Consider the following 10,605-nt stretch of genomic DNA (forward strand, 5'->3'; position numbering starts at 1 on the left):
CTGATTTTGTCCTGTAACTTAAAAGGGGCGACATAAAATGCTCTGAAGCGTCTGTTCCAGGAACTCAGACTAGAGCACAGCCAAAAATCTTAAGTGAAACTGGAAAAAGTAGCTTTTCAAACAGCTCATAAATCTTATATTAAAAGACGCTTTTATACAGGGAAACATCTCTTCCTTGTAGAAAAGACTGAAACGTAACTCACTCTCCTCCCTGTGTGAAAAACAAGCAGGAGGAACATAGAGGCAGCTACTTTCGGTCCTTTCGTCGTATGCATGCAGCTCTAATCACACTGGTACCAGACCATGCTGATCTGGATCACACCAACCTGGCACTTAATAAACGTGGGATCTTCTCTGGAACAGAGTCACAGCCAAGAGAGAGGGGCAGCGGATAAGACCACCAGCTGTGACAATGACAGCTTACAGGCAACTTCAGCCTGTATTAATTAATCAATTTGTATTATTTAATTTAATTGTATTAATATTCAGAAGCAAATTTACATTTACTTCATATGATGCCATCTGTACAAACAAAGTCCAAATCCTGCCTGGTATTTCACAGTCAATCCATTTCTTTCAGTGTAACATGAAGAGGTCCAGCTTGTAGTTCACGTCCCTGGTCATTGTCTCCATCCTGTGAACTTATGCTTTTACGTTCATCCATGTGTTTAAAGTTGAGATTTCCTGTGATTTTTTTTTTCTTGCGTACTTTTGAGCTTACCTCCAATAAAAATATTGAACGTGCATTTATGTCTTTTTTCCCCAGTCCAACAAATTCTATTTTAAGTTCCAGAAGCAACAGACCAGTAAAGGATCAAAGAAAATCTTTTCAATTTGAAGTGAGAGCCTTCATCTAAATCACAACTAATTTATAGTTCTAGCTCAGCTAAATCAGGAAGAGTTTAGTTTCATTTAGTGCCTCACAGCAAGAAAAAAAAAAAACAGAGCTCGGGGTATGTAAATATCTGGTTTCGACTGCGTAAACGGTGAAACGTCTCAGTCAAAAGCCGTGTTTCAACCTTAAGTGATGTCAGCAATAGTCACAATTACAAGAAGGCAAGAACAAGTACTCAATAAAATGTGAGTAGACAAGATAAAACCTTGAGGCTTTGAAGCCAAAGAATGTGTATAAAAAACTCTGATTAAATAAAACAAAAAAACACACACACACACCCTGCAGACACATTAAGGGCAAATGCTTAAATTGCCATGGACAGAACAGACCAGCATTCAGAGCCGGTGATGTGGATGCTGACAATGATAATGCACTTTCACTCCGCGGTCACAGTCTCCTGAAGTCATCTTTACAGAGATTTCCAGTGAAGACGATGTTATGTAACAGCCACTGTGGACCCTGCTGTTCATATCACTAATGCCTCACACTGAGGCAGGGTCACGTGCTCTATCCAGGCCACATCCAGGCGCCAGCAGCAGCACTGTTCCAGCTGTTACTACAGCCCAGCCTCAGTCACTCAGGACCACGCTGAGCCATGCCGTACCCACTCTGCTAACCCTCCACTTAGCGGCCATGTTTGTCTCTGCGGGTGTCCTCGACGCCGGCACCGGAGGGAACGCTGATTGTGTTCTGATCGTCGGTGAACGCTGTGTCTTGTATTCTGATTTTGTTGCTGTAAAAGAGTGTCCGCGTTTATTTTTTTTGTCGCAGACATGACCGCAGACACTGAGAACGGTTCTCCATAAGGTTCCTCTCCATGAAAAGCGGGTCGTCCCTTTCCACCGTTGCCACATGCTTGTTTAGGGGAAAGGATTGCTGTGAAGCAATGACTTTATGCAACTCGCTGAGCCCTCCTAGATAGACCACTTTTACTGATTGTCATTTGCTATTATGAGCAACGACGATTCAATTGTATGCTTATTTTGTTATGCATATGCTAATTGCTGCAATATGTTCTTTAGCAACAGCAGCAGGATGAAAGGAGAGACTTTGTCCAAAAAGCTCGACTACTTAAGAACACTGTCATGCTTTGCTGTCATTTCTGAGCAAAGCACAGAAGTAATATCCAGCTAAGATGCATTAATGTATTTAAAGCTGGAACATGCTGAAGATTTCCTGGACATAAATGACTTGTATGATTATGAGTGCAGAGTCCATCCAAGTACCCAACTATTGTCTATACCAGCTAATCTTTGCTGTTTCCCAGAGTGGGGCCAGGCTCTACCTGGTGTGGAATATATATTATAAAGACATTTACTGAAAAAGCAATACACTAAGAGCAGTAAATAAGCCAAAACTGTACAAAAATGTGTATATTCTGCATTTAAGATAAAAACACCTTTGTCTGTAAGTATGTTCTACCTAAAATTCCTCAAGTGGGATAGGTTTAACTTCGCCTGGTTCAATAATTATTGATTCGTTTTTGGTTTTAAATATCCAAAATGCTGTCAAACTGGCCTTTGACAGTATTCATCACACTATGACTTTTTGTGACTGGTTGTGCTCATGTGAATACTGTTTCCTCCCAAGACGTTTCTGGTGAGAGTCAGTGCATCGCCGACTACAAGTCCGCGGTGGTGAAAATGTACCTTATGCAGATGTGCCTGATGGACGTCAGGTTTGAGTCCGCCTTGAGATACACACAGGTCTCTAAGGCATGAAATACACCAGAGTTTGTTGGTGGTATTAACTGGGCAGTGAGAGGTTAAGTGGCTAAAGATTTTTCTTTGCCTACATACCCCAGAATGCCGTGTGGCTCTGGATCGGAGTTCAGTGAAATTATCAAAATTCTCGGATGTATTTTTGAAATTGATCAGCTGGTAGATATCATATTGTTTTACTGACCAGCTCTACCATTAAGCACCTTGTGCGATCTAATTATCAGTCGGCTAATCCAGAAATAATCAACAGATAAGCATTACACTGTATTGATGTTAGGTCAAACAGAAAAGATGGAGCTTTTCACAAGTATTGCTTTAGCTGCAGATGCATCCTTTGCTACAAAAGATCAAGTGCTCACAAAAGGAATGCAACGTTTAGGCAATAAAACATTATATTTTCAAAAAATAATTGAATTATTTGTTTTTGCATTTTTTTAAATAATCTAACAATAACAATCGTTAGCTGCAGCCCTAATATATATCTGTCCTACGCTCTGAGTACAAAACAGACTGTATAGCAGTGATTACAACATCATCAATATCAGACAAATTGGATGACAGATTTGGGACAGGCTGCTGGTCAGCAGCGTGTGGTAGCCCCTCAGGTCAGGAAATAAGGAGCAGCTCAGCATGGAACCGAGTCATACAGCTGTTGTATCCTTCCCTCCTGAAAGTCCACCCAAAGCTCTAGAGATTTAATGGTTAAGTAAGCTCGCAACAAAGTTTTATAAATGCTTGACACACTCCCTAGGCGTCAGCCCGACTTGGGGGGACCAGAAGCCTTTCATGTTTGTCCCCAAATGCCAGGTTTTCTTACCGCTCCACAACTTAGCCTCATGCATCCCATTAAATTCCATCAAGCTCTGGTAATACAGCTTATCATGTCTATCTGAGATCATCTGTGACTAGCAAACCTCCGACAAATGCCTGACACACTCCACTAGCTGCTCCATTAGCGACGGCACCACCTAACGCCTTCTGCTGAATGACAAAGATTTAAACGTTTATGGATTTACTCACTTATCGCTGGTTTCTGGGTGCATGTTCAACCACTCGTTTTGTGTCAAAAGTTCTGACTTTGTTTATGTTGAGTTGTTTACATAGATGTTAAACTATGAAACAAGAGTTTATCATAAATTTATGGCATAATTTTCCTGAAGTTCGCAGGCTTAAAAAATTTGTAATCTTGGAAAACCAAAGGACGGCGTCGTAACTTAAAAAAATATGTTCAACAGAACTTTCTCTCCAGTTAAATCCCCCGCCCTCAACTCACTGAAGAGACAAGAAATTTGAGCTTGAACGATGACTGCCTGTCTCTTGTGCATAGTGAAGACAAAAGCCACTTGCTAGCACCTCAGGGGTAATGGTTGAAATGATGAATGGCCATGCCTGCTTGTCAAGGTGGGCAGGATGAGCTACAGTATGAATGGGAGGCGAGCGTCGGAGCCCTCTTTCACATCAGGAGGTGTGAGACGGGACCGACAATCCCAATTGTGGTCGCCTTTTAAGTAATTGACCTTGGAATAAAAAAAAAAAAAAAGAAACTGCTGTTTGTATGTGTAAACGTGCAGAGGCAAACAGGATTTTTTTTTTCCACAAAAAAAAAAAAAGAACAGTCCGGCGTCGATCGGCTACTTCCACTCCTTGTTGTGTTCATTCTCATGGCTGCCATCTATAGGACCTAGTACCACTGCAAAGTGAGCTCCGGAGCAATTGGTAAAACATACATGTACACAGACACATTTATTAATCTTAAATGCCCCCCCCCTTACAACACATGCTATTAAAAACCAAAACAGAGAGGTGCAAGCACACACACTCATACGGCCACTTTTACACACCAGTAACACAGTATCAGCTGTTGGCACAGTGCGATCTTATGAAGCCCAGTTTTGATGGATAACCTTGCATATTTGGTTAATACTCTCTATTCAAGCAACTTGCTCAGTTTTAGTTGAAAGTTCTCTTTAATAGCCTCGTATATTAAAACTGGCACACATCTTTATCATCCACAAGATGTAAAAACACTGACATTTTATTTGAGGATTTAAAAAAAAATCATCAAAAAATATGGTTCAACAGAAAAAACCAAAAAAAAAAAAAAAAAACTGCACTTGCTATTATAACTGAAAGCTTCTTTCCATACGCTGCAGCGTTTTGTTGCAGACTTGGAGCGATTTTAAAAAAAAATAAAAAAATAAGGCAATGAGTTATTGCTTGCAAATAATATCTAGTGTCCTCTGGCTTCTCTGTAGACTGTCAAGCCTGCAATTCCTGCACAGCACAGACCAAAACAGGCTCATTCATCTCCCAAGAAATGCATACCAAAGTAGGCTATGAGTGTAAGCAAGGAAGCAGGGTGCATTTCAATTACCTTTGCCACTAAGAAATGTTCTGAGCATCCCTCTCCCTACACCAGCGCCAGCACCGCGAGGAACATGCAGCAGAGTCAGTGCAACAACCCGAGGCTCAGTGAAACGTACACGGCTTGACAGCAGACAGTAGATGGTACATTACCTTTGCAGAAAGTGGCGATGAAATGCCATGTGTTTCCTAATGTACTGGGAGGGCAGAAAAGCAGCGATGGCTATGGCAGCTATGTTGCATAAAATGGTTCATCAGTGCTCGGCAGAAAGAGGCACAGCCAGGCAAGCACAAGGAGAGAGACAGAGAGAGAAAGAGAGAGAGAGAGACGGCCAGCGAGGATCGTTCAGCTCACACTACCGAGGCTGTGCACCAGAGAACACACATCAACACGCCCCCTTGCTTTCTCCCTCTCTATCACTTTCTCTCACACACACGCACGCTTAGTCACACAGTCTCGAGCACGCAGGGGTGCAGAGGCAGTGCAATGCGCAGCAGCGCTGAGCAGCACTCCCTCTCCAGGACGCCTTTGGTTTTTCTTAGATCAGAACTGGTCATTCTCCGTCTGATTCTCGGCAGTCACAAATGGTCCAATCAATGAACGCTCCCAGGAACATTCTTCAACGCGCTGCCCCGTCAGCCGCTGTCGATGAGCCGTCAGGATTTAAGCTCGCAAGGTCACATAAGTTCCTCAGGCATCTTCTCCCTGCCCCCCCCTCAACCCCAGTATGTGCTCCTGATTTTGTTGCAGCACCTTCCCTTCTAGGATTTTAATTTTTTATTTTTTTTTTGCAAACTGACACCGGGACAGTGCCTTGCCTCGTCACGGGTCATTATGCCACCGAGACCTCCCTGGAGGCTGAGCCTGTGAAACCCTCACTCACTGCACAGTGGTCCAGACCAATCAGCTATCACAAACAGCAGTAACATCATTACCATCCAATCTCAGATCAGGAAAGTGCAGAAGGGTATTAAAGGGGATTATTTTGACCATCCTGGTGTGTTTTTTTTTTCTCCCCAACTGCTTAAATATGGAGGAGAGTGGAACATCATGTACAGTGTGGCTGCCCTCTGTGGCTGACGACGGCATTGCATTTTTCTCTCAGAAAAGCACAGAGGAAGAGAGCAGTGCCCAAAAAACAAACACACTTTGCTGATTGTGGACGCTTAGCAACCACAGCTGCCCCTTTACGACTCTCCCTTCCCCTCCAGCGGGACAATCTGTACAGTCCCAGTCGAGAGCATGTATTGTGCAGCACCTGTTAAAAGCTCACGAACATACTACACTGGGCGCACAGCTGATGTCAAAGCCTCACACACATGTCTTCTAACTGCGGTGTAAACATTCATCAAAAAAGGTGCTGAGCTCCGAAAATTACCAGGAAGGACACCTGATGTTTCAGCCACAATGACTGCTTTCAGCAACATCTTGGGATATTCAGACCTCTTCTATCGTGTCGTTTGACTACATGGGGTTTTCTCACATTTTTTTTAAATAATAAATAAACAGAGTTATCTTCAAGATTTAGTTTGCTTTTCACCGTGGAAGACAGTAGTGATGGCATTTAGCATCACAGCTAGCTATGCTGCTGCTGCTGCTGGACTTGTGTTAGTTCAATGGATTCTTTAAATAGTACTGCAGTGGATGCCTGACTACCTTCGAATGTTAAAAAGGGATCTAAACCTGTGCAGACAGCTGTCAACGGATGTCAGAGGGCAGCGCAGCAGCAGCTCTGGGCCTGCCTCAGCCAAACTGACTTAGACACGTCTGGAGGTGTAAACAACTGCTTTGACATTCCCTTTAGTGAAAGACTCACGCTAACTAAAAGCCGAGTGTGGAAACAAGGAGGAGCTGGGCTCACGTCCGAAGGTGTTCTGAAAATTAATAATACTGAAGCCAAACATGCATCTAAAAAAATGACTAACTTTGAAAGTAAGAGTAGTTTCTTCATTCTCACTTCAGAGGAGAGTAAAACTGTTGATCTTAACTGCACCAGACAGGTAGAACAGAAGTCAGTCAATTAAAAAACTTTTTTCTTTCTTTTCTTCTTCTTACGGTGACCGCTACCCCTTCTCTTGCTGCACATCTGCACGTAGTTAGATTTTCTGAAGAACGGTGATATGACACACTTAGAAAACTCTACGTGTGATCCGATTAGAAGTGCAGTGTTATTATATTATTATAATAACACATTATAATAATATAATGTGTTATTATTCAACTCAAATTGTACATAATATCTAGACAAGAATGGGCCATCAAACATGAGCCCAAAGACAAACCGAGCAAACTGTCTGCTGCAGTGGAGAACTTGGCTGTCTTACCATTACTTGGCAAATGTTCATTCCAAAGGTTTTGTACACATAACTTTGTGAAAGAACTCTTATCTGCTCATGGAAACAGGTGTAAGTTTCTCAGACTATGTAAACAACCGTAACAAATAACCTTTGCATGTTTTACACAGTAAACACGGTTATGGGGCAGGAAAGAATCAAGACTTCACTGTTTCACTTCACATTTTAGAAGTCCAAAATGACAGGGATTTAAAGACGTTAGTATATTTTTTGGGCCTCTTTTCTCTCCCTTATGTAGCTTACGCTCCAAACACAGCTGCCTGTCTCGTAGTAGCTAATGCTTTTAGGTGCAAAGACTTTCAAGAAGAACAGCAAAGCACCGAAAGGAAAATTTTGATTTGGCTGTAATTTGGTGAACATACAGACAGGTAGAGATTCAGATTCAGTTACATGCTGTACAATTCAGTTGTAATTTTATTATGCAGTCTAATTCAGCTGATCACAAAATGTTAGCTAAGAAAGCCAAACCAACTGCGGCAGCTCAAACCGGCTCTCTTCCTGAATGGCAGCAGTGGGAAGAAAAATCTCCCATTAAGCAGAAGGCGACCTCCAGCAGAACCGAGCTCAGCCAAACATCCGCTTTTTTTTTTTTTTTTTTTTTTTTTCCAGGGAGACGATAAAAACAAATGGAAACACAGCAGCACTCCGTTTTAATGTCTACGGGAAGGTAAAACTAGGTCCACAGAAGACACGACAGTAGTATCTGTGTTTTTTGTTTCATTTGGGAGAGAAACACAGCTAAACAGAAGAGCTCAGTTCAGCATTAAATTTCTATTGAGCATCATATCTTATGACAAATACGTATGTGTTTGGTGAAACCAAGAGGACCAACTCCGTCACTGCTATCGAGAAACAAACCTGTGTTACTCCTCTCACCATAGTGTAGGATTTCATGTAGTATGACTTTAGGGCACCATGCTGCATCAGTGACATAATGGTCCCACACGCCTCACCCCCTCTGAGAAAGGATCTTCTTGGAGTCTAAGTAAATCCACACGAGACACTTCTATGTACCGAGGATGTCATGTTGAGGTTCTTCAGCAGTCAGCCAGGTACCAAGATTTTCCCAATCTTATACGAGGTTGTGAAGAAAGTCTCCCCCCCACATTAAAGATTTCAAATAATGATTCGGTTTCATTCATTTATTGAGGGAAAAAATCTTTCCTAAACAACCTGAACCTGTCTGGAAACGTCATGATGTAACAATTAAATATTCTTGGTTCAATTTCTCTGGTCACACTCAGGATGGATTACTACCTCACCAATTTAAATAGAAATCCCTTAATTATACCATGTGTGACAACATGAAGTAGGTTAGAAGAGCTCACAAACCAACACCTCATGCCTTCATCGAAGGAGTAAAGAGCCGATGAGAAGTAAATAATCTATCAGTCTGGAAAGGATCACAAAGTTATTTCTTTTATCGGAACTTCAGCAAACCAGTTTGAGCCATTATCCTCCAGCTGGGAAAATATAACAAAATTACTCCAATGTGCATGAATAACTGATGCACAAAATCTGAAAAGGTAGGAACTTAAAGTTTAATAAGAAAGAGCCTGTACTAATGATTCTCGGTGCAGACTCTGAAATATGATTGTGTTACTTATTTTATAGTAATTGTGTAATTATTTAACGTAGTCCGCCTTTGTGGGAATATTCTCAGCGGCAAACACAAATAGTCTTGGATCCTACAACCTATTATATAATTCTTTTGTCTAAACTATCAGAGTTATTAAACGTTTCCTAAATTTTTAGAAATGCGGACATGCATTTCACACAACTGTTACTCACGTGACAAATCTGCCCACAGGCAAAGATCTCTCTTTAATAATACATTTCTTTTAATGCACATTACATAATAACATGTTGGGTAATCTTTTTAGTGACGAGGAAAAGCACGGGAAAAATGCAATGCAGCTGATGTTTGGTAAGTTATTCAAACGTTAGCAGGAAACCAGATGTGCTGAGAAGTCTGATCTGGGCAAGATTGTCGAAAATGAAGAGCGGTCGCTGAATCCTGATTACGGCTTCGAGCATCAACTGTTGCTGATCCGGGCTGTGCGCAGACCCCGGTTCAGTCAAAGCCTCTCCTCTGAAAGCTTACCAAACGGCACACTGACAAACAGCACACTATATGCCCACCTTATCTGTGCTTCTCATCCGACTGCTCCTCTTTGCTGTGGCTAACCTCTGTTTCTGGCTTTCCACCACTTCCCTGTGAGGTCTCAGGAGTTTCTCCGCCGCGCAAGTCTTCTCACAGCCCATTGTCCCCTGGTACATGACAGCAGATAAGCCACCTATCAGTCACATTATACGTCTCAATGATACTTCCTGTTTGTGAAGAGCAGTAACCCACCATGACAGAACGGTTTGCATGCTTCCCCCAACGCTGGTCATGGTTAGCAGTGCCGGATGATGTCATAACTCCGGCATGCTCAGATTATAAATATCTGTATTCTGCAGAGTTACATAATAATGGATGTTGGATTACTGTAGGCACAAAAAGACACAAAAGATAGCACAGCTGCCACGGGATATATGTAAGGATGTCTGCAAGTGCATCCTAAATAATCCGCAATAGAAACAGAGATGTGAAGTATAATGCATGAAATAAAATTCTTATGATCATCGGTCGAAGGGTTTCAGATTTTATTTTAAAGCCTTCTGTGCTGCATGCCAACAAGAGAACAGCATATTATAGCAAAAAGTTTGAAAAATATAGAAATATACTGCATTTATACATTTTTATTTTGTTTTATGCATGCTTAAATTTATTGTCTAAAAGACTGGGTTCTTTATCGGACCGGATCCTAAAATTAAACCCTCCGCTGTCATTCTGATCCATATTGGATGCAGGGTGTAATCTGACTGAGAACTAATGACACCGTACAGAGCACAGCGGTCAAGTAGTCATCAGTGCAATTCAGTTTCCACTGTGTCTGTGGAAAACGCGGTCTGTGGAAACCGCGTGTCAAATACCCAGGGCAGAATAGATTATTAGCCGGTGAATTTTTATTTGCTCTCAGCTTCGATTTCAGTTGGGCTGCAACATTTGAGCCGTGAAAAATAAATAGGTTATGACCTGGTTGCGTCAGTTTGCACACCTTTGATTCAGTTTCAACGTTTTATGTTAGGAAGACACCTAACAAATTATAATTGACTCCCTCAATTAACCTGAGATAAACTCCAGCTGTCCTAGCAAAACATTTGCTCATGAGTAAAGTCGCAGCCGATATGTTTCTGTTTTCTCAGAGGAGCTTTTCGTTGCCT

The sequence above is a fragment of the Poecilia latipinna genome, unplaced genomic scaffold (genome assembly GCF_001443285.1).
Source record: "Poecilia latipinna isolate Pla-1442-1.1 unplaced genomic scaffold, P_latipinna-1.0 Scaffold1940, whole genome shotgun sequence".
In the NCBI taxonomy this organism is placed as follows: Eukaryota; Metazoa; Chordata; class Actinopteri; order Cyprinodontiformes; family Poeciliidae; genus Poecilia; species Poecilia latipinna.